At 43.8% G+C, this 25226-nt stretch overlaps 1 protein-coding gene across 1 annotated transcript in view; it reads right to left on the bottom strand.

Moving 5' to 3' along the window:
• SH3PX1 (sorting nexin 33-like protein SH3PX1) overlaps nt 1-25226 on the bottom strand; it is a 323543-nt gene that overhangs the window by 178851 nt on the left and 119466 nt on the right. The window lies entirely within an intron of this gene.

Genomic DNA, 25226 nt, shown 5'->3' with positions numbered 1-25226 from the left:
AACAAATTCACCTCAACTGTCAAAACTTGGGGAGGGAGGTGCTGCAACTTCAGTGTGACTGTAGAATAACTTGAAACTCTCCCCAAGGATTCACTTTGTTAAGACAGCCAATGCTGACCTATATCTCCTTCCCTGCACCTCTCTTGCTCCCACACTTGACAAGCCCCTTTCTCAATTTAAATGTGTCATCCTCTGTGCTTCTCTGAAAAGTGTGTGTGTGTGTGTGTGTGTGTGTGTGTGTGTGTGTGTGTGTGAGTTCACCTACCCACTACTATATCTTCACTGAGGTTGGTGTCTTGCACCCTCACACTCCTTCCTAAGGGACAAAAGACAATGAGACATCGATAAGTATCTTACCCACCACCACAGATGGTAGGAGAGAGCCAGAGTTCCACAACAACCACTGCCGAACCAACAGTTCCTGCCTCACCACCAGGCTTTAACACCCAAGTTCAGGCATGGGGTCCCATATAACAACTGAGGTGACGGACCCCTTCAGAACAGAATAAGAAGAAATTTTTTTTCTAAGGCTGCTCTGCCACAAAAGTCGCCTTGCAAATTCTCATTAACCCCTGCACGCCAGGAGTTTTCCAATGTTGCACACTACTCCCTACAGGGGATATCCGTGATGGAAAAAATTACCCTTACTTCAAACCCTCATATCTGCCAAACTATAAGAGCTAGAGAAAAAATTAAAGATACATAAGAATCACCAACTCTTCCTCTTTCAAATGAAAGTATCCCAAAATCTCCAGGTGGTCCCATCGATGAGTAAAGATAAGATAAAGTTCAAAGGGTGGAGGGAAAATGCTTGCGGCTATACACGTCAACCGGCGTTGCTTCGCACTCAAAATCAAGACGGTTATGCACGTCAGCCGGCGGTTAGGGGTTAATGCTCCCCTAACTGTGGGACCTGTTTCCTCACACATCACACAGTGTGAAATTTAGATTAATGCAAACTTTCTACACCAAGGCCAGTGGCAGTGCTGTCTCTGAAATGTGTCTGGCCAACCAGCTGTCACCTTAATCCGGCAACTGCTGCATTAAGTTTCCTGGTCAACCTCCGATGTGCAAAAAAATGGAAAAACAAAAAAAATCTCAAAAATAATCTTTGCTAATATGAAATGAAAGAGTGCTTGGAAAAGTATGGGAAAAACAAATAAGTTCATTATTGACCTTTGTTCAGCCATTGTGAAGTAACATATGGGAGAAATATGTAGCGTGCCAAAAAAAAAAAAAAAAAAAAAAAAAAAAAAAAAAATTAATGCAAGAAACAAGGAACCAATGGCCAGGAGCCTGCTAACTGTTCCTTCCAAGAAAAAACAAAAACAATACAAAAGAGAGCCAAATTCAAGATCCGTTCATTTCGAGATGCCTGGACACACTGCATTTGAAAGACTGGAGATAATAGGAAGCAGGAAATACAGACAGAGGGAGACAGTTCCTGAGATGACCTGTTGTATAAATGAAGGACTGGGAGGAACAGTTAACTCTTGCATTAGAGAGTTGGACAGAAAAGGGATGAGAGTATGTTGCTAGACAGGAGCTACAAACCCATCGTAGACATGGAGGGATGAAAGCAGACAGTTCAGAGAAGCAGTGGCCATTGAAGTACCAACAGGAAAGAGATAATGATGCAACAGTGTGGCGAAGAGACAGAGGCTGAAGGGAGCTAGTAAAAGGAGGAGAGTTAATGAGACAAAAAGCCTTTGACTCCTCCCTACTGAGAAGAGCTGTATGTGGGGAGCCTCCCCACACAAGAGTTGTACTCCAAACGGGGGCGAATAAAACCCGTATATAAAGTCAACAACTGTGTAGGGGTAAAGATGGTACAGAGTCGGCTTAGCACACCAAATCTCTTGGAAGCAGATTTCACGAGAGATACAATATGATCTTTCCAAGATAAGTCCCAAGTGAATGAAACCCCAAGCATGTTCAAAGATGATGCAGGATTGAGCTGGGTATTATTAAACATTAATGGGTACTCCTGTGGAAGATTGTGCCAGGTTGATAGGTGTACTGGGGGAGGCGGTGGCTCAATCGGTGGGGGAGGCGGTGGCTCAATCGGTGGGGGAGGCGGTGGCTCTATCGGTAGAGAGGTGGCCTGAGGTCCTAACGAACCCAGGTTCAAATCCCTGCTGGGGCAGGGAACAGTTTAAGGATTTGAATTTCATTAAATCAGGCTTTACTGACTTACCAGAAGAACCGCCAACATGTCGTAAAAATACCCCCGCTAATACCAATACACCAGTCCTGTATGAGACAGCCCTAGCATGTATTCAATATGGTCGGTGGGTGTTAGCGCCAAAGTGGTGACATGTAGAGTGTCACGAATCAATCCGCGACATTTTCCGTTTTGTGAGAAGCCACGAACTGTTAGTGGAAAACTCACTGTGTATCGCTCAGCTAACCGTTTCTCCCTCCATTTCGGAGTATACTTTTCAAATCATTCATCACCGTTTTCAGGGGTGACCGATTTAATGCACGTCACTAAGTGCGCTACTGAGCGATACAATTGTTTCTTTATCGTTCGCCTCTGCTCGCCTAAACCGTTAGCCACGCCTTCTTCTGGTAGCTTGTGCGTCCTGCCTATACATTATTTGAATTCAGTCTTGTGTTTGCTGTGACGGAGAAAGGTTCTGTGCTCAGAAGTGGAGAGGTCAGCTAGCACCCCAAGCTCCACTAGTTCAGTAATCCCAGTACTCCCACCTTAGTGGTGATACATGGCATTCATCGACTGGTATTTCTTTTGTGTATTTTGTAGTTTTAAGAGCTTAGTTAAGGTGTTTTTCCCTAGGCGTAAGTATTTAGCTTCTGTGTGAGTGAGCGAGTGCGTCTCATTTAATTGATTTGAATTGTAACGTTAAATTTATTTTTTGTGATTAATAAATTTAACAGTTCCTTTCTTGAGCTTAATGTAAGTAAACTCTTGTTTCATTTAATCCAAATTAAGCTTATTTTCCATATAGCTCCTAGCTTGCATAAACATTTACTATTCATAACTGGTACTTAGACCAGTCTTGTTGTATTAACTTAAAATCCGTTGTGCCAGGAGTTAATGCATCAGCAAGAACCTGATGTTATTATTATTAGTATTAGTTATTTATTGTCAGGGGTGATGTAACTTTCTCCAGAGGCTAACAGTACAGTAATTCAGCAATTGTGAGTAATTAGTCTCTGCTGTGTACTGTTGAGGAAGTTTATAAATTCTCGTCCTCAGAGAATCGTGCTAAGCCAGCGTAAAGTAATCGTTGCTTGATGTAGCAAGACAATCATTGTCTCTGCTCTTCAATATTATTGAATATTATTATCAATTTAAATAATATTTAAGCATTTTCATATCAAAATTACCGTGATATTATAAAAACCCCGTGACATAGAGGTGTATGGTATTTAGGAGGACTGCTGGGCCTTGATAGCAGGCTGTGAAGCCTATTCCCAGAGTCGAGCATATTAAAAGAGAGAGAGAGAGAGAGAGAGAGAGAGAGAGAGAGAGAGTTTTTGATGCATTAAAAACAAGAAGATTATTTCCACCCCAGTCAGAGATACGAGCCAAGTCAGACATTAGGTGTGCCACAGCCTCATCCCTTGTTTGTTGAAGTAACTGCTGAGCTGGACGTTGCGAGAACCGAATGGAAAGGCGAAGGATGGAATCATCAGCATAACGTACCACTGGATAGGGTTAGCTGTACAGCTTAGGTTACTGATGAATAAAAGGAAGAGAGTTGGCGATAGGACAGAGCCCTGAGGAACACAACTGTTGACAGACCTACAAGTAGAACAATGGCCGTCTACAACAGCGGCTATAGAACGACCAGACAGGAAGCCATGGATGAAGGCACAAATAGAAGGATAGAAACCATAAGAGGGCAGTCTAGAAATTAAAGATTTATGCCAGACTCGATCGAAAGCCTTTGAGATGTCAAGTGCAATGGCAAAGCTTTTGCCAAAGTCCTGAAAGAAGGATGACCAGGAGTCTGAAGGGTAGGTGAGAAGATCGCCAGTGCAGCGTCCCTGACGGAACCCATACTGACAACGAGAAAGAAGACTGTGAGAGGAAAGATGCTTGAAAAATTTTCTGTTAAGAATTGACTTGAAAATTTTTGAGACACAGGATGTTAAAGCAATTGGACGATAGTTGGAGGGTTGAGAATGGTCACCCTTCTTCAGGACTGGCTGAACTTCCAGCACATCATGTGATACAAAACTTCTAGCTGCGACATACATCATGTAAGCTTACTCACATGAAATATGTCGAAACTATAAATTTTCCATCATATGATGTGTGTCACAGCTAGTGGGTTAAATCTCCAAGAGTATACCCCCGTATTCTCCTAGTTCTCCTTAGGTCACCATGTTATCAGGCCTGGTTACTTTTTATCTCCATGAGGAATACCCCTGCATCCCTAGAGTCCTCCTTGGTCCACCCCATAATCAGGCTTGGCCAGGCCTCGCTACTTTAAATCTTCATGGGGAATACCCTCTTGTATTCGCTCTTGTTCTCCTTGGGCCATCCCAAATAATCAAGCTTGGCCACCCCTTGGCCACCTCATTTATTATATATTAGCTATACTCCTGACCATGGCTTGTCAAGTGTCCTGAAATGAACACGAAAGACCAGACGGAGGCTCCTAGAAAGCTTTCAACCTCTGCACAATAAGGCCTACCACCTGGTGAGCGCTCTCAAGAGAAAGGCAGAGAAATGATCATTAATTCAATTGTTATGGGTACTGCAATGCTCTAAGGTGATGACAAGAGAAGAGAGAAAGAGAGAAAAAAATCTGGTTTCCAGGCTACCACAGCACTAACTGAATGTCCAACCCACCACAGTTAGGCTACATCCATGCCAGGGCTGTCCTCTGAAGATGCAAAAGCAATAGAATTACAGTAGGGAACAGTCAGATGAAGGTTCTGCATTACGCTACAACAAAGCTTCAAAAGACAAAAAGTAGAGAATAAAAACTTGAGAGTTTCTAAGAAGCCTTTGCCTACCTCTCCTAAGACGTATTACTCTCAAGATGATACCCGCCTCATCCATCTTCAAACTTGTAAAGAAAATACCCCTTCTTAGGCTTAATATTTCAAGAAAGCCATGGAGTGTGTCTCATTACATGCAAAAGCAAAGTCAGTGCAACAAATCAGTGCGCTCTCAGCTGGAATATTGCTCACCCTTGTGGAATGGATGTGGGGAGGCTGCGCTAAAGCAACTAAACAAAATTCCGAACAAAGCTGTTAGAATTATTAATAACCTTGCTACAGTATTACAAATAAGCTGCCTCCCCTACAGATAAGAAGGAATACTGCCTCCCTTGCATTATTTCACAGATACTTTTATGGCAAATAATCAGACGAAGTTGCATCCATTGTGCCACCTCTCCATGCCTTCCCCTCTGTTACACAGGCATCTAGTAGCACTCATGACTGCAATGTCACACTGCCATATTGCAGAACTTTCGCCAATCAGAAATCTTTTACTCCCCGAATTGCATTTCTTTGGAACTCGCTTTCCCAGTGTTGTTTCCCCCTAAACTTCAACCTGCAGCTGTTCAAGCCCAACTGTTACAAAGGTTTTATGAATGCAGGACACCAGTAATCTGAAGTATTAATTTCTTTTTTTATTAATTTGTTTTTCCTTCATCTGTTGTTATATATATATATATAAAACACATACATACACACACACACACAGCTGAACTGTACAATACAACCACCCATGAGTCCTAGAGCAACACAAATCATAACTTCTTGAACCTCCTACAAAAGACACTGGTCTCACAGCAAAACCCTACCTGTGAATTTTATAGAAAGAAATTTTACTGGGCAGCCATTCTATTGCTATTCTTTATCCTCTCACTGTCCTTCATATCTCAGCTTCTGTTCCTATCTCTCTGCACACTACATTTCACTTCCTGCCTCCCCATTGTGCTTATTCCACTTAATTCCATTATATTTACTACACATTCCCTACTACTATTCCACTTATCACTTATAACCTACTACCATTTCACTCATGATTCCACATATCACTTACAACCAGCTACCATTTCACTCACTACAATACACCCACTAATATCACACCTACTACTCATAACCTAATTCCATTTCATCCACTTACTAGGGGTGGATTTACATGAAGGCTAATACGGCTGAATATTCTGGCCCCAAGCTTGTGGGGGACCCCAACAAATCAATAATAATGCCAGAGTTTAACCCTCCAATGGTCATCCCCAGGACCATTTTTTAGAATTTCAAAAAAAAAAAACTTCTTTTTCTAAGAGACGTGAAGAGACGCATCTGACACACCCGCCAATGTGTTTTTTAGATTCCTAAACCCATTCTGTGATGTGCTATAATTCGCAGAAAAACTCATTAATTTACTATGCATGCGCTATTAACATGTAAACCAATGGGCAATAAACTGACTGCCTGAAAGCTTGGGATGGGAGAGTAAGGTAATGTCAACAAACCAGTGACCTTCGTTTCCTTCCCATTATTGTTTGCAACTTTTTATAGATTGTGCTAATTCGATGGCTATGGCACTGACACTGTAGGGCATCGGTCGACGCTGGCGGCCATCGAAGAGTTCAGAACAAGCCAGCTTAATAATGCAATAAAAATCTATTCCCCTGCATATGTAGAAGAATTTTGGGAGTACTATATTTGTATGATATCCCCTCAGTTTAGTTTAAGCCCTAACCGCCAGGTGTTGGTCGTAACTGTCAAGAAATCGGTGGCCGGGCAGCAACGGGTATCTGTCAGAGCCACACTTGTTTTTGCATCACAGCTTGAACTGCCTGCCACTTTATCTCGTCACCAAAAGCTAGGGAGGGACTCCCACCAGCTGAGCCAACCATACCAGTCGTCTCTGTGACTCTTCCAGGTGTAAGACGATCTTTTCTTAACCCTTTACACCCAATTCCATTCCCGCCTCAAGTGAACCTTTGCCTCATCCACCCCTGCCAAGCCTCTTTCTATGGATACTAGGAAAGGACTCAGTGACAGTGCCATAGGGCATCCCTTGGACTCCACTGTGCCTAGTTTATCTAGTGATGGAGAAGTTATCATGCTGAGAAGATAGTCGGGGCTGCAGGCAGATGCACAAACACATCCTGTTCTCGCAGCAAAAATTAGTCCTCTTCCTCACGTCATTACTTTTCAATGCAACGACCTACAGACCTGGGGAAACTTTCATTCACGAGAAGAAGAGTTGGTGAGTGATATGGTCTTTAATTCATTTCCCTAACTAATATAGTTTCCGAGATATGATGGTTAGAATTAAGGCTACTTTCTTGCTTTCTTCTGTACTGAGGTGACGCCACGGTTGATTTTAGCCTGGCGTCCAGGATTTAATGAATGGAAAAATGGAATGGCAACAATACTGTATACCTTGTTGTCTTCAATGTTTTAAAAAGTGCTATACAGCCCTATTGGGCTACTCAGCACTTGCTGAAATAAGAGCTTTTCAGAACGGCACTTCACTTTGCTCGAAATCAATTATTTGTGCATCATTGCAGAAGCAAGTGCTTAACAGCCCTATTGGGTGATTCAGCTGTAAAACGAATGGGAACAAGTAGGGGCCAGAACACCTCTTTAGAATATTTCAATTGACAATAAACTGAAATGGGCCCATCTGTGAACTAACTGCAACCATCCTGCCAAGTTACGTCTACAGTAGGATCTCACCAGTAACGTCTAATTGGTGCCAGAAAAACGCCGTTATTAGCAAAAACGATATTTGCGTGACATTAACCCCTTAACCGCGGGGCGTCACTTTCGTGACGCTCGGCTACAATGGATCATACCGCGGGGCATCACTTTTGTGATTCTGGGTTATTTTGAATTATCCCGGGCTCTCAAGTGGTGGCTTGTATCATATATCAGTACTGCCAATGTCCAACACTAGTCAGCACTCCAAATCTCATCTGTACTCCCATCCATTGTTGACATTTTAGCTATTTTACCCCCTTCCTGACTCCCCTCCCTACCTGCCCTCCATTACCCTCTCCTCTCACCTCCCACACCGCGCTGCGCTACGGAAATTTCCCCCTTCTCTTTCCACAGATTTCATCCATTGAAATAAGCCCTATGCCCTATATTTTTACCCAATAATATATACCAAAAAAAAAAAGGTAAGTGATAGTGTTATACTCCAGAAATTGCCTAATTATCACCTGACAACACCTCACGTGCATTCATTCGCTACATCACCACGGTAATTTCCCCTTTGATTTATGCCTTGTAATCGATGTCTGTAATAAAAATATATATCAGAAAGGAAGGGAGAATCCTAATTGACATTTACATTCACCTGGAACTACCTATTTCTTTATTTATTGCCGAGATTTTCTACCTATAAAAAATTAGCATGTAAGTTAGCAGCAGTAAGCCTAAAGTGTCATTGTCAACCCTTCCCTTCTCAGATAATTTACCCCCTTCCTAACTCCCCTCCCTACCTGCCCTCCATTACCCTCTCCTCTCACCTCCCACGCCGCGCTGCGCTACGGAAATTTCCCCCTTCTTTTTCCACAGATTTCATCCATTGAAATAAGCCCTATGCCCAATATTTTTACCCAATAATATATACCAAAAAAAAAAACAGGTAAGTGATAGTGTTATACTCCAGAAATTGCCTAATTATCACCTGACAAAACCTCACGTGCATTCATTCGCTACATTACCACGGTAATTTCCCCTTTGATTTATGCCTTGTAATCGATGTCTGTAATAAAAATATATATCAGAAAGGAAGGGAGAATCCTAATTGACATTTACATTCACCTGGAACTACCTATTTCTTTATTTATTGCCGAGATTTTCTACCTATAAAAAATCAGCCTGTAAGTTAGCAGCAGTCAGCCTAAAGTGTCATTGTCAACCCTTCCCTTCTCAGATAAGCCGCGGCATTTAGTTCCTTGTCCTCCACTGCAGAGACAACATGTCGCACTTGCGCCCCGCCATTCCTGCCGCTTCTGCGCCCATTGCAAAGGGCCCCGTGACCTCTACCCCCAAGAAAAGTGTTGAGGCAAGCAGGAAAGGCCTCAGTGACTCTGCAGTGGCACAAGAACTTGCTGAATTGTCCATGATAATAATGGACAGCGATTTTGACGATTCCGGTGAAACGTGTGATGAGCCGGGTGAAGTTATCGCGCCAGAAACAGCAACAACAAGTGCTCCTACCAGTGAATCTGTGTCTAGCTCCAAGGGAAAGGAGCCTTTAGTGCAGGAAGGAAAAGAATTTGGGAAGGGAGTGAAAAGGCGGCGTGTTAGCCCCAGAACAATGCCCCCACGTGACCCAGCCCGCCATGAGTCACGAGAGCATTCACCTCCCCGTTCCCCAAGCCCCGCTTTACTCATCTCGTCATCATCGTCGGCTGAGTTATCTCCGGAGTCTTCGTCGTCGGAGTCACCACCAGCATCAACAGTGAAGGCCAGCCGTAGAGGTAGAGGTAGATCTAAGAGAGTGAAAAGTAGTGTAGCTAGTAGGGTAAGGGCTGCTAGTGCTGTACGGCAACCTAGGGTCAGTGCGAGTGACCTTGACCGAGATAAGCCTCCCTCTCAGCCAACCTCCACCACCACCACCACCACCAGCCCTCCACCGCCACGCCAGGGAATCCTGGACGCCTTCGCGTGGACGGAAGGGTCAGATTTTGTCCCCGAAAACCTGGTTTTCGATGAGAGCTCGTCAGGAGTTCAGCCTGCCTTCACTATGGACGAAAATGCTGAGTGTGTCGACTACCTTTTGGCCTTCCTAGATGACGAAGTCATGCAGCACATATGTGATGAGACCAACAGGTTCGAATCACAACGTGCTGCTAGTGGTACAGGTGCAGCCAAGATGCAACAGTGGACCATGCTGGGAGTGCAGAAGCTGTATGTGTTCTTTGCCCTCATGCTTCTTATGCCACACTCCAAGAAGCATGAGTTGGAAGAATACTGGTCCATGGACCCCTTACTACCCTCACCGACCTTCAACAAGTACATGGCCAGAGATCGCTTCCGGAACATCATGGGAAACCTGCACTTTGCCGATAATGATGTACCTTCCCAAACCGACCCACTCTGGAAGATCCGGGAGATTCTGAACAGAATGAAGGATAAGTTCATGTCATTCTTCCACCCATTTCAGAAGGTTGTCATTGATGAGTCCTTGGTTCTGTTCAGAGGACGTCTTCGGTTTGTCCAGTACATTCCAAGCAAACGCCATCGCTTTGGAATTAAGTTCTTTGTACTGTGTGACTGTAAGACGGGGTACATCCTTGACTTCGTCATATATTCAGCCAGCACTGTCGATCTCGATAAAACACACCCCCTTGGCTTCTCAGGCTGTGTAGTGAAAGTGCTCCTAGAAAAGTATTTTGGTGGGAATCATGTGCTGTATACAGACAACTACTATACAGCACCGAAACTTGCCAAATACCTTTCTGAGCACGGCATTGGCTCCTGCGGCACTGTGAAAAGTAATCGTGCCGACTTCCCCAAATTCCCAGAGGCGGGAAACTCGCAGCGAGGAGACGTGCACCTACGCAAGTCTGAGAAGATGCTGGCAATACGGTGGCATGACAAGAGAGTCGCGCACATGCTCACCACCGTACATAAGGGGGAGATGAGAGACAGTGGGAAGGTCGACCGTAGGACAGGCGAACCTGTGATGAAACCTGATGCTGTGTTGGACTATAATATAAACATGCGGCTGGTGGACAAGTCCGACATGATGATTGGTGAGATCGACTGCCTCAGGAAGAATACTAGGTGGTACAGGAAAGTTTTTCTGCATCTCATAGATATGACGATGCTGAACGCCTTCATCCTGTACAAGATGAAGGTAAAGCCACCCAAGTCCTTCTCCCTGAGGTTGTTCGCCAGGACTTGTGTCCAGCAGCTGCTGGAAAAATATGGTAAGGTGCAAGCAGCAACTCCAAGGCGCCATCCAGTTACACTTCCCGACCGACTTGAGCAGAGGGCGTATATGGATCGGCACAGACTTGAGCTAATGCCTGCCACAGGGAAAAGGAAGGCTGCGATTCGCAGGTGTCAGGTATGTGCGCATACCACACGCCGCACACCTTAGCATAAACGCACCTCTTGGCAGTGCGCTGAATGCCAGGTTCCCCTCTGTGTAACCTGCTTCTTCGATTATCACAGCCAGAAGCAGTTCTAACCGTGCAAGTGTGGGAGCAGAATTATTTGGAAATAATGTGTAAATAATGTGTAAATAATGTGTAAATAGCAGGTGAAAGCAATGGATGTTCAGTTCATATGATTGAACAGTGTATTATAGTTTTATCTTACTGAAAGTGACAGTGAATAACATATTGTAAGTAAAATAGAAGGGTAAATATTGAAAATAGAATAGAAAATGTAAATAGTAATGTAAGTAATTAGTAATATAAGAATATGAGTACAAATAATTTATGTTATAACAGTGAGAGTGAATCCGTGGCTCTCTACGTATTTTACTGACTGAAAAATAGAATGACTTCAGTGCCAATAAAATAATACGACTGAAGGAAACTTATGGAGAAAGACTCCAGATATATATAAGTGTGATACAGTAATAGAAATATAAAGTGTGAGGGGTTTTATGAATAATAAATGACAGAGTGCCTAGAGCGAACTAGCGCAAGTGCGGCGATCAGACGCGCTCGTAATTTCCATTGCTTTCACACTGTTTTTTTTTTTAGTATGGATCCCAAACTACTTGAAAATGGTAGAATAGTGTTTATAGTGTTTGTATCTGGCTGTGGTAATCATATAACGGGTTGTCGGGAAGTGTAAAGTGGAGACTTAGTTACCCTACTTCAGAGGTCTCCACAAGTCCTACGGAAACTGACGAAGGCTCAACAATCATTCCAGGAGAAAGTTGAAGGTATGTGCTATAAGCATATATAATTTTATTATTCTAGGACTAATAACTGATTTTTAGCAAATATTTTTTGAGAGTCTGTCGGAGCCCAAATAACCCCGCGGGACACGCAAGTAATTGGTAAACAAGCCCGCGGTGTAGGGGTTAAAATACATGTATAAAGGGTTTATTGTGATGCCACCCCAGGACTTTTACCCATTTTTCCCTTTTGAAGCCCTCCTATCACTACTTTTTTTCAGGCTTGGGTCCGAGTACATGGACTCGTACTCGTACTTAAGTACACAATATAATGTACTTGTACTTGTACTTGTACTCGGGTTTAAAATTTCCATAGTACTTGTACTTGTACTTGTACTCAGACTCAAAGTACTCGACCATTTTACGAGTACTTTCGGGTACAACCATGATATATAAAAGTGGTGAGGGTAACAATGGTGTGTCCTTGGAGAGGCCAGGTGGCCTGGGTTGGTGAGTCACTGAGGTCAAGTGGTGTACAGCCACGCCCACTAACTCCTGATAAGCTGCTTTTAATATGTTAGCACCTTGGTACTAATTGCAAGGAGTGAAAAACAGCTGCCTGGACAGCATGCTGTGTCACTGGGAGGCAGAGTGACCCAAGCCTATCAAGGGAGATTTGCTCCAAACTCCTCGCGAATAAAGTCGAACATTCAGTTCAACTCCGGAATCATTTTGACCTTTATGGTCACTGTTACCCTGATGGAAGGGGAGGGAGGGGAAGGCGATAATCAAAACCAGGCCAAGTCAGGACGCAGGGATGGAAATTGTTCAAAAATTATCTTATTACATGTACTATAATTCCAGTGCTGTGCGTGATGTACCGTAATGACATCTGAAAGTACTATAATTTTATGTTTAGGTGGTGGCATGGGCTTGGGCCCGAGCCCTAGAACAGGACGTTATGAGATTAGGATTATGACCTGACAGGGTGGTGAGAAGTATGGTGGGGGTAGGGGAGAGACACTGGTCACTCTCTCGGTCTCCACAGTACTACTAGCATTCAGTAGACGACTGCAGCTGCAAAGTGAAGTGTGGAGCTGCTGGCCTCACAAGTCATGGCCTCATCCGGGATATGGAGACACTTCAAGCAGCCAGAAGACAAGATAGGAAATTACAAGGTCGCGTGCAAGCACTGCGATGCCACGATATCTTGCTCCAATACTACCACGTCAAATCTCCATAAGCACAAGGAAGGTAATTACTGTTATTTTTCTGGTTTTGAAAACATAGATATATGAATAGCGATAATAATAATGGTGCATTCTAGTGATGTGTGTGTATGCTGAAAGCAATTGAGGTTAAATCAGTAAAATGTACTCGCACAAGGGATATATTGCTACTGCCACTTCATACTACTGGCCAGTCTACCTGTACTGGGGTGAAGATGAACATGTCCAACACTCTGCAGTGCATGAAATTCAAAGATCAGCAAAACTGTAAATTCAGTAACACCAAGAAGGTAAATAAACATGACTCGGAAAGACTGGGAACACTGTTCACTTTCCTCTCCTCCAAGAGCAGAAACCAAATAATGCACTACTGAGTCTGAACACTTTACCTGTACTCCCTTCCCACAAAGAAACTAAACAAAGCTATGAATAAGCCTGAACACTTTATTTGTACTCCCTACAAGCCCCCCCTCCAATCATTCACCCATCACAGATATCCTTAAACAGAGTGACTGAATTCACCTAGCTAGGCTCTGATAAGGACATCAACCAGCCCTTCTCAGCCACCAGCTTAGATTCAGGTAGGATGGAATCACAGATGACATGTGCCCTGCTTGTAAAATAGGTCCACACAACATAACACACACAGTACGAACAGCCACAGCAATCGGACGTCTCGACTGCTCCCAGGTCCAGGTTCAGCCACCGCTGCAAACCTTATGTAGTTTTCAGGAATTATGTTTGTCCTGTCTCCTATGGTCTTATTTTAAGTTTTAAAATACTGTAGGTTAATACAGACTACCAAAAATGTAAAGATTTACTGGCAAGAGTATACATGAATGTTTGTAGCAGCTTTGGTAACAGCTGTTTTTGGTACTGTAACCAACCTCAAACATGGCCAAAAATGTAAACACTAAGGGACTCGAATTTCCAGGATTTGATAGAAATACTAATGTCATGGATCTGGTTGAAACATTGATTATGAGGATTAGTGAACTTGAAAAGAAAGTGGAGAATCTAGTGTTAAAGGACGTGTCTGAGAATACGGAGATTACTGTACATAGTCTGATCCAGTCTAATGAGACGGCGAATGAGGAGATCAGAAATTTGAAGCATGAAAATATCAAATTGAGGAGAAAACTAGAAGAGAGTACTAATAAAACGGAGAAGGTGAGCAGTGTATTAGAAGAGCATAAGGCAAAGTGGGCACATGTAAAAGAAGAACAGAAAGAAGTGGTCAACTTAAGAGAAATCATCCAGGAAGAAAGGGAAATGAACAAGAAAAAAATGGAAGAAAATGTAGTGAAAATACTGAAGAAAAAAGAGAAAATAGTGAGAGAAACTGTAGAAAGGTACAGATGTGTGGTAATATTTGGAAACAGGGAGGAGGAAGAAAAGGTTAGATCCGTGAGACTCGAGAGAGACACGAACCTGGTGAAAGGAATATTAGGCAAGATTGATCCCGAAGGAGACAAATGGGTAAAAGAAATTGAGGAAGTAAGGAGGATAGGGCCTTATAAGAAAGGGGAAACAAGACCAATGAGAGTCAAGTTGTCATCAGAAAGTGTAGCGAATGATATACTGTACTTAAAGTGACCTGGAAATTATGCAAAGAGGCAGGGATGGAAAACATTATAATAAGAAAAGATTTGAATGAAGAAGAAAGAGAAGTTTTAAAATCAATGAAGGAACAAGTAAAGGAAAAAAATGATAAGAGGACAGAGGAAGAATGTAATACTTTTTTTTGGAGAGTGATGGATATGAAAGTAAGGAAGTGGTATTTAAGGAAATAGAAGCGAAGGAAACTAAGAGGGATGGCTATGAATGATCAGAAATTGAGGAAGTGGTACTGACGGAGAGAAGGAGAGAAGAGGGTATAAAAAACATAAAAAATAATTTGAAGGTGATATATACTAATGTTGATGGCTTAATATTGGCAAGGCTTGAAATTAACAATTTCTTGAGAGAACATGAACCTGATGTCATGTGCCTTCTAGAGACCAAATTAAGAGAAGATATTGATGTTCATTTGGGAGATGGTAAATACAAACTGTGGAGAAGAGACAGAAAAGAAAAAACGGGAGGAGGAGTGATGACAGCTGTGAAGGACAACATAAATGTAGATACCGTGGAAATGGGAGAAGGCAGGGCTGAAGTGATGTACTGTATATGAAATTAGAAACAGGAGAGAATGTCAAGATAGATATGGCGGTAGTGTATGTTCCCCCTAAGACGAGAGCATGGAATGATGATGAATACCAGGAGATGATGTCAGATATGGCTAGTTATTTACAAAAAATAATTGAGAAAAGCAACAATATAATTTTGGTGGGTGACTTTAACTGTAAAGAGGTGAACTGGGAGGAATGGGACTCAGGAGGCACCGAGGATTCGTGGGGCACTATGTTATTAAATATAATAATGAATAATGTGATGACGCAATAGGTCAAAGAAGAGACACGGTTCCGAGGTGAGGACACACCAGCAAGGTTAGATTTACTGTTTACCAAAGAACCCGATGTAATAGAATCATTGAAATATTTCTGTCCTATAGGAAAAAGTGATCATGTGGTCAATGAGTTCCAGATGATAACAGGGAACGTCAAGCCAAGAGACGAGCTTCATAGACAGGGAAGATACAACTTTGGGAAAGTAAATTTTACAGGATTGAGAAACTTTTTTGAAAATGCGGATTGGAGAAAATTCAGAGAAACGAGAGAGATACAGAGGAAGTGGGATATCTTTCTAGACCTCTATAATTTGGGAGTGGAAAAATTTGTACCAAGAGTAAGAGGGAAAGTCTATCTATCTATCTATCTATAGCCCGACGCCCTAATCCCGCAAAGGGTGGTCGCAGACAAAACGCCTCCAAGTCACTCTGTCACCCACCATTTGACTACCCTCCCCCCAACTCACCCCCCCCCTCCCTCATATACCTCTCAACTCCATCTCTCCACCTCATCCTCGGTCTACCCCTCCCTCCACCTCACCTACATACACCCTCTTAGTCAGTCTTTCATTCTCCATTCTCTCCACATGTCCAAAACACCTCAGTGTGGGTTAGTGCCCCACCCCGTAAAAAGAACCAACTAAAAAAGCGAATAAAGCGCCTCGGACCCGGACAGACCATACGTTGACGACTAAGGAACGGACAAAGAGGGAAAGAAAACAGGAAAAAGGAGTGGTTTAATAGAATGTGTATGACAGCAAAAAAAGAGAGATAAGGCGTGGAACAACTGGAGAAAGAGAGGTAACAACAGAACAAAGGAAGAATATAAAAGAACTAGAAATGAATACACAAGAATACGTAGAGAAAAAGAAAGGAATTTTGAAAAAGGTATAATAGACAAATGCAAGGATGAACCCAAACTGTATCATAGATTTGTTAACGGCAAACTGAAACAAAAGGAAGGAATCACCAAACTGAAAGTAAAAGGAGAGGCCTATAAAGATGCAGCAATGCAAGCTGAAATAGTGAACAAATATTTCCAATCAGTTTTCACTAATGAAAAAGAGTTTGTGGAAGGGGAGGGAGTGATTAGAAATGTACCGGTGATAAAAGATATAAAAGTGGAGGTACAGGAAGTGTATAAATTACTGGAAACTCAAGATGTAAGGAAAGCCCCAGGACCTGATGGAATTTCTAATTGGGTACTGAAGGATTGCAGAGAACAACTGGCAGATAAAATTCACAGTTTAATCGTGTGTTCTCTGGAAGAGGGGAAGGTGCCACAAGAATGGAAGAGGGCAAATGTGGTACCAATTTATAAGGGAGGAAACAGGGAAGAACCCCTGAATTATAGACCAGTGTCTTTAACCAGCATGGTCGCAAAATTGTGCGAGAGAATCCTGAAAGACAGATGGATATAATATCTAGAAGAGATGACTATTTTGGCTGAATGTCAGTTTGGATTCAGAAGTGGAAGGTCATGTGTTTCTAACTTGTTGAGCTTTTACTCAAGAGCGATTGATGTGGTACAGGAGAGAGATGGTTGGGTGGATTGTGTGTACTTAGACTTAGAGAAGGCCTTTGACAAGGTACCTCATAAGAGACTAATGTGGAAACTAGAATATATAGGAGGACTGAAGGGGAAACTCCTGGAATGGATGAGAGACTTTTTGAGAGACAGACAAATGAGGACAGTAATAAAGGATAGGATGTCTGGATGGAGGGAAGTAACAAGTGTAGTCCCTCAAGGCTCGGTGTTGGCGCCAGTAATGTTCCTGATTTACGTAAATGATATGGTAGATGGAGTGAACAGTTATGCAAGTCTGTTTGCTGATGATGTAAAGATCTTGAGGAAGGTAGAGGTTGAGGAGGATTGTAAAATGTTGCAGGAGGATTTGGATAGGATACATGATTGGAGCCGCACGTGGGAAATGAAATTTAAAAAATGTAAAATATTGAAAATGGGTAAAAGTACTAGGAGGCCATCACTGAATTATTTGTTGGGTGAAGAATTAATCACAAAAATGAGAGAAGAGAAAGATTTGGGAGTGCTGGTCCAAGACAGTTTGTCACCTGAAAAGCACATTAACAAGATAGTTGGAGAGACTTATAAACTCTTGACTAACATAAGAGTAGCATTTCATTATATGGATGAGGAGATGATGAAAAAATTGATAGTGGCCATGATCCGCCCCAGGTTAGAATATGCAGCGGTAGTGTGGTCCTCACACAAAAAGATAGATATAAACAAGATTGAGAGAATACAAAGAACAGCAACCAAGATGGTCCCCAGTCTGGCAGATCTGTCATACAGAGAGAGGCTGGAAAAGCTGGATTTGCCTTCCTTAGAGGAAAGGAGAAAGAGGGGAGACATGATTGCAGTGTTCAGGACCATGGTGGGAGTAGATAAAATTGACCGAGAAGATCTGTTTTTATGGGATAAGAGAGCAACAAGAGGACACGGAATGAAATTGAAAAAGTCAAGCTGCTTGAAGGATATCAAGAAATATAGTTTTCCTTACAGAAGTATAGACTTATGGAATAGCCTGGACAAAAAGATTGTCCAATCTAAAAACTTAAACGAGTTTAAAGCTAACTTTGACTCGCTGAGAAACAGCAACGGGAACCCACGAGCATAACACATTTCGTGTGTATCACAATTAGGTATACTGGGTAAATACATAAGTATTTGGAACAACTTAGACGAAAAGGTGGTGCATGAGAAAAACATTCATGTGTGTAAAGGTAGATTAGATAAATGTGGATATGGAGACAGGACAACACGAGCATTGCTCAATTCCTGTATACTACAAATAGGTAAATACATAATGTTGCACTGCACAGCACATGCCACACTAACACATCAACAACATCAACAGCATAAAGAACTTACAGGATGCCCATTGGGCAAATGCTTACATGTGGTTGACAGTTTATTTGGCCATGTAGACAGGGGTTAAGCAACAACAACAACAACAACAACAACAACCCTTCCTACAGAGATACGAAACAAAGCACTCTGAATGCATCTGAACATTTTCTATACCTCATATCTACAATGAAACCAAACAAAGAACTCTGCATGAATTTGAACACTTTTCCCATACTCCCTTCTTAAAACTGAACCAAACAATGCACTCTGCATGAATCTGAACACTTATTCCATACTCTCTTCTTAACCCATGGATGCCGGGCTAAAATAAGCCTGGGCGTCACCTCAGTACGGAAAAAACAAAAAAGTAGCCTTGTTTCTAACTTTAATACCTCAGAAAATATGGCAGTTGGGAAAACGAATTAAAGACCATATTACTCATCAACTCTTCTTCTTGCGAATGAAAGTATCCCCAGGTCTGTAGGTCATTGCGTTGATGAGTAATGATGAGAAGAGAATTAATATTCACTGCAAAAACAGGCTGTGTTCGTGCGTCTGCCGGTGGCCCCAACTATAGTTTTGCTGGCAATGTGATAACTTCTCCATCACTAGATAAACTAGATACAGTGGTGTCCAAGGGATGCCCTATGGCACTATCAGTGTCCTATCCTAGTATCCTTGGAAAAAGGCTTGGCAGGGATGGATGAGGCAAAAGTTCACGTGAGGCGGGAACGAAATCGGACGAGAAAGGTTAAGAAAAGATCGTCCTACACCTGGCAGAGGCACAAAGATAACTGAGGTATGGTTGAGAGGGATGGTGGGAATCTCTCCCAAGCTTTTGGTGACGATATAAAGTGGCGGCCACTTCAGACTGTGCCGGGAAAACAAGTGCGGTTTCTACCGATACCTGGCACCGCCACGCCACCAATTTATTGACAGTTCAGACTGACACTCGGCGGTTAGGGGTTAAAACCAAACCGAATAAAGCACTCCAAATGAGTCTCAACATTTTATCTCTACTGTTTTCCTATAAACCTAACTGGAGAGAGACTTTAAGATGAGAACCACTGTAGCTACGGTGTAAAGTAAGTAAACATCCTGAACTATTTCCAAGGTCAAGTCCTTCAACCTATTGCACATACTCAAGCCCTTCAGTGCTTTCCTTTTGGGAGACTTACATGGCACAGTAGAGGTTGGCCAGTGACATCTTGAAAAACACCTCAGCTACAGAGTGGCCACCTAGCTCCCAGAAATGATAAAAAGGTAACCTAATCAAAATCTAATATTTCCTCCTCCTGGATACTGAAGAAGTTTAACCAAATACATCACCCAAACGATTCCAACAACTCAAAACTGAAGCGAGACTTTCCAGTTACAGTTAGCACTCTTTGTTTGTCAAGCTTTGTCTATGTCAAAGAAAATCTGAAGTTTCATTGCCACTTGACTCAAGGGTTCATCCACCTTTTGTGGATTGATAGGAAAAATAAGTACCTAGAATAACACATACAAGGAGGTAACTGTGGTAACCTGGAAGATGCAGTGCCCCTGTATTCCAGAATAAATGGTGAAACAGCTTGTCACAGGCTCGAAGGCCTAAGTTAGAGATGAGCACTGTGGCTAGGTGCCAAAACTGGCTACCTATAAAATGTATTGGCCACAATCTCCAAAATTAACGTACCAGTTGTATGGATAAAGTTGTGATATTCTATATATATATATATATATATATGGTATATATATGGGTGTGTACATGCACCACCCGAGCTACCCGGCATTGCCCGGGCCAAAAAGGCAAACACTCTAATCCTATTTGTTCTAGTTCAATCTTTCTTTATGCTTCAGAATGACCATGTACCTCTTATGCTTTTGAAGAGGGATTATAAGAGGTTCAGGAACTTTCTGTTTCAGCTTTCATAGACTAACGCACAGTACTTGTACGCACATGTTTACTACTACCAGTGACTTCAAATGACCTCTGATTGGCAACCTCAAATGATCTCGGAGGTCAACCCCACAAAGCTTATGTCTGAACTGGAGGTCATGTGAGTCTCCATGCCAAAAATTGGGCTGCTGGATCCAGTTGTTCGAGTGTGTATTACCAGTGACCTCAAATAACCCCCAACCAGTAACCTCAAATGACCTTGGAGGTCAACCTCAAACAGCCTATGTCTGAACTGGAGGTCATGTGAGTGTCCCTGCCAAAAACTGGGCTGCACGGGTACCCGGAGTTGCCCGGGTGAACACTACTAGCGACCTCAAATGACCCAGATCTGAATTTTGATCCCCCTAAAACCATCATTAGGCCACCCTGATTCAGAATATACTGTATATGGGTCTGGGGGTCTCTGACCTTGGGTTGGGCGTGATTGAAGGGCAAACAAACAACACGGCTCTTTTACAAATAGATACAGTGCAACCTCAATATAAGAAACTAATTGGGGTCCAAGCTATTCCAAAAAATAAGAAATTCCAATAAAAGCGACATCCGGATTTCCCCCTGATAACCCAGACTTTTTCCGATATATAAGATTTCAGTCCGGATTGCACCAGCTTCTCTTTTTCATTAGCACCGTTGCTTCATTACTTGTTATCCAACTCAGTCGGTAGCTCAGTCAGTAGAGAGGTGGCCTGTAGTCCTACTGGACTCAGGTTCAAATCCCTGCTGGGGCAGGGAACAGTTTAGAGATCTGAATTTAATAAAAGCAGACTTAACTGATCTACCAGAAGGCCTGCCAACATGTTGTAAAAATACCCCCGCTAATACCAATACACCAGTCTTGTATGACACAGCCCTAGCATTTATTCAATATGCACGATGGGTGTTAGCGCCGAAGTGGTGACATGTAGAGGTGTATGGTATGTAGGAGGACTACTGGGCCTTGGAAGCAGGCTGTGAAGCCTATGTCCAGAGTCATATATATATATACAGTAATCACTCCAATATCCGGATCAATAGAGCCATCGGTAGGTTCGGATATTGGTTTTGTCCGGATATTGGGCCCCAGCTTATGGACTTGTACTTACGGACCCTAACACAGAGAAACACCTATACAACTCCCTCCGGACATGCATAGCACCTATTTAACACCCAAATCACACCAATAAGGCACATAAATGACTGAAATAAATGCAATAGACACATAAAATGTGGGTTTAGAAGTATGTTCATACATTAATAAACATTCTGGTACTTATGGACTCTAACCGAACCTAACCTAACCGAACCTAACCGAACTCTGAAAAACCCATTCCTACTGCACATGCATGAGGTAAGTTTAGTATGGAAAGAAGTACAGTATGACACTTTCTGGTAAGTATAGTATGGGAAAAAATACAATATGAAACATTCTGGTAAATATAGTATGGAAAATAGTACAACATGAAACATTTTGGCTACTTACAGCAAGTCCCTGGCCACCTCGATGAATAACCGCCTCCTCTCGGACTCTGACAGTAAGAACGATTTCCTGAAGCACTTGCACTACACTCTTCCTGAAGTCTTGCACTGAACTTAGTCACTAACACACAGAAGTCCGTTCTTTTCACAGTGTTCACTTTAGTCCAAATAATGTTCCATTAAATTTAAGTGTTGCACATTAACTTTTCCCAAGGTTTTTAAGTTTCCAAAGCCAAAACAAAGAAGGTTAGTTACGTTAAATTTCTTTTCTACTTAGTCTTTTCTCCCAACTTGAAAACCTTAACACAACACACCGTTTTTTTCACTGCACAACACTCAAAATTCCCGTGTGGTCTAGTGGAGAAGTTCTTGCTGTTTATTCACTGTCAGAGCCCGAGAGTATCACTGGCAGGCGTCCAAGGGGTGCATCGGTGGGTAGTGGTGATGGCGTACCGACTACAGAAGACTCTGAAGACAGCCGCAAACTCACGTCGAGCGGTGACTCCACTGTAGCTGATGTGCTGGGCTGTGGCTCGGAGCATGAGGGCCTGTCTTGGGGAGGCAACGAAGTGGAACCAGGGCTTGGCACAGCGGGGGTCACGGGCCTGAAAAAACTGTCAATCGTTGACTGACGCAAGGACCGACGATTCTGGCGATTGATGATGCGCTGCCGGAAAGCACGCACTTCCTCCCACGAGTCCCAAGGGCCCCATCTCCCTGTAGCAGTCCGGGTGTTCCAGGTAGTCTAGGACGAACTCTAGATGTTCCCGGAGTGCGCTCAGCTTGGGGATGGCTGGAGTAGTGTCCTGCTGGGCGGAGTCTGCATCATCATCGCCTTCGTCGTCGGAATCTTCAAGTTCGGGACTGACACCAGCAACCAAAGACGCGATCTCGATATCAGACAACGTCTGATACCCAGGATCGCCCTCGTCGTCCAACCACTCACGAACATCGTCCACATCAACATCGTCGCCGTGCGTACGTAGCCGTGCATGGAAGTCATCCACGTCAAACCCTAGGAAATCGTACTCCACATCTGTTCCGAGAAGCAGACGAGACCAACCATTTTCAAGAGTTTTCACAGGGACTTCCTTCCATGCACTAGCCCAGTTGTACAGCGCAGACTTGATGTTGTAGCGGCGAAGGTTTTCCAAAGTCCGCTTGCCTCGAGTGTCACGTCCTTCCCTGCGCTCGTCCTCGTCCCCGAGAACCACCATCACCTCGTCCAGGAACTTCCGACGGTACAGGCGCTTTGTTGCCACGATCACTCCTTGGTCCATTGGTTGAATGAGAGCAGTCGTATTAGGTGGCAGAAACATGCACCTAATACGGCCATTCTCAGCAACCAAGTCCTTGTCGCACGGGTGGGCAGGTGCATTGTCGAGGAGAAGGAGAGCCTTTACCTGGTCGCGAGGAATTCCCAGTGTCTTCGTCTGGTAATGTATGACCTCCTTGACGAAGTGATGGTGAAACCAGTCTTTGAAAATCACAGCTGTGAACCATGCTTTCAAAGAATGGTACCATACGACAGGAAGGACATCCATCACCCCACGAAGGCACCGAGGCTGCTTTGCACGGCCAACAATAACGGGCTTAAGCCGGTGCATGCCGTTAGCATTGGCACAACACAAAGCAGATATCCGTTCCTTAGAAAGCTTGCGGCCAGGTACACGCTTCTCCGTCTCATCGGCGAGAGTGTTCGTTGGCAGCGAGCGATAGAATAGGCCAGTTTCGTCAGCGTTATAGACTTGACCGAGAGTGAGGCCCTCCCTGTCGATCAAGCCTTTCACCTTGTGCCGAAACTCGTCCACTCCATTCTCGTTAGCGTCCAATGCTTCGCCATGTGCTTTACGGTTAGTAAGGCCATGTCGCAACTTGAACGCGAAGAGCCAACCCTCGGATGCCTTGAAGTCTAGGGCGTCGTGAAGCCTTGCAAACTTCTCAGCAGCAGCCTTCAGCTCCGTTCCACGATACCATCACACCAGCTGCACGTTGCTGTCGATACCAAATCAACGTGGAGTGTCGATCTCTCTGCATACTTGGGAGTAAACATAACCTTCCTCTCCACGTTGCGTTTGCTTCTCGGCGAGAAGTCAGCCGTGTACTGCATGAGCTTGTCTCGGGAACGCTTGATATCAAACAAAGTCGACCGGGCCAGGTTGAACTCGCGGAGAATGCGAGAGGAAGACCAACCCGCATCAACCTTCTCCAATATCTCCCGTTTCTTCTCCAGAGTCAACACCACTCTCTTCCTTTTCTCAGGAGGCGGGGCCATCATCACACACACTAAGAGTAGGGCAGAGAGCAGCAGGAGGCCTTGCAGCAAGTACGGCACCACCACAAGCGAGCACGTGGGCAGCCATGACGAACAGCGCAGGTCCAGTCGCGGTGAGAGACAGGCGGGAAGTGGGGATGATGCAGCGGCGCTCTATCGGACGTCGGAGGAATGACGAACCAAAACAATGCTCTCACGCGGCGCGCGCGGCAAGTTCAAATTACGGACGGCAAAAAATCGGTTTTTTTTCCAATTTTTTTGGATTTTCGGACCATTTTGGGAATGTTTGATCCCAGGACGATAAGGTTCGGTTAGTGGGGATGTTCGGTTATTGGGCGTCCGGATATTAGAGTGATTACTGTATATATATATATACACGAGGTGTGTTCAAAAAGTATCCGACCTTTGTTCATAAAAAATACTCGTATTCAGATACAACAAACTTACACTAATCTCCTTCAAAGTAGTCCCCTTGGGCTGCCACACACTTCTCCCAACGGTTCTGCCACTGTCGGAAGCAGCGCTGGAACGCCCCTTTTGGGATGGCACACAGCTGGTCCATCACATTCCGCATGATGTCTTCTCTGGACTGAAATCTGGTCCCTTTGAGAGGCATTTTCAGCTTGGGGAAAAGCCAGAAGTCACACGGAGCCATGTCGGGAGAGTAGGGAGCCTGACGAAGCACACGTGTGTTGTGTTTGGCCAGGAAACTCTGTATCAAATGTGAAGAACGGGCACGTGCGTTATCGTGATGGAGCTGCCAATTGCCCGCTGCCCACAGGTCTGGCCGTTTGCGTCGCACAGCGTCATGAAGGCGACGCAGAACCTCTTGGTAATACTCCTTGGTGATGCTTGTGCCGTGTGGTGCGTACTCGTGATGAACCACGCCACTGGAGTCGAAGAAGACGGTCAGCATGACTTTGACATTGCTGCGGACCTGCCTTGCTTTTTTTGGCCTCAGGGATGTTGGATGCTTCCATTGTGATGACTGCAACTTGGTTTCTGGGTCGTACCCATAAACCCAGGACTCATCGCCAGTGATCACTGTGTTCAGGAAGTTGGGATCGCTGTTCACAGTCTCCAGCATGTCCTGTGTGATCTCCAAACGGAGTTGCTTCTGCTCAATCATTAGCGGCTTTGGTATGAACTTCGCTGAGATTCTTCTGAAGCCCAAATCCTCCTT

The sequence above is a fragment of the Coenobita brevimanus genome, chromosome 94 (genome assembly GCF_032717465.1).
Source record: "Coenobita brevimanus isolate Jiangsu-jjx chromosome 94, ASM3271746v2, whole genome shotgun sequence".
In the NCBI taxonomy this organism is placed as follows: domain Eukaryota; kingdom Metazoa; phylum Arthropoda; class Malacostraca; order Decapoda; family Coenobitidae; genus Coenobita; species Coenobita brevimanus.
The sequence above is the reverse complement of the archived record's forward strand: the minus strand, read 5'-3'. Positions and strand labels throughout refer to the sequence as shown.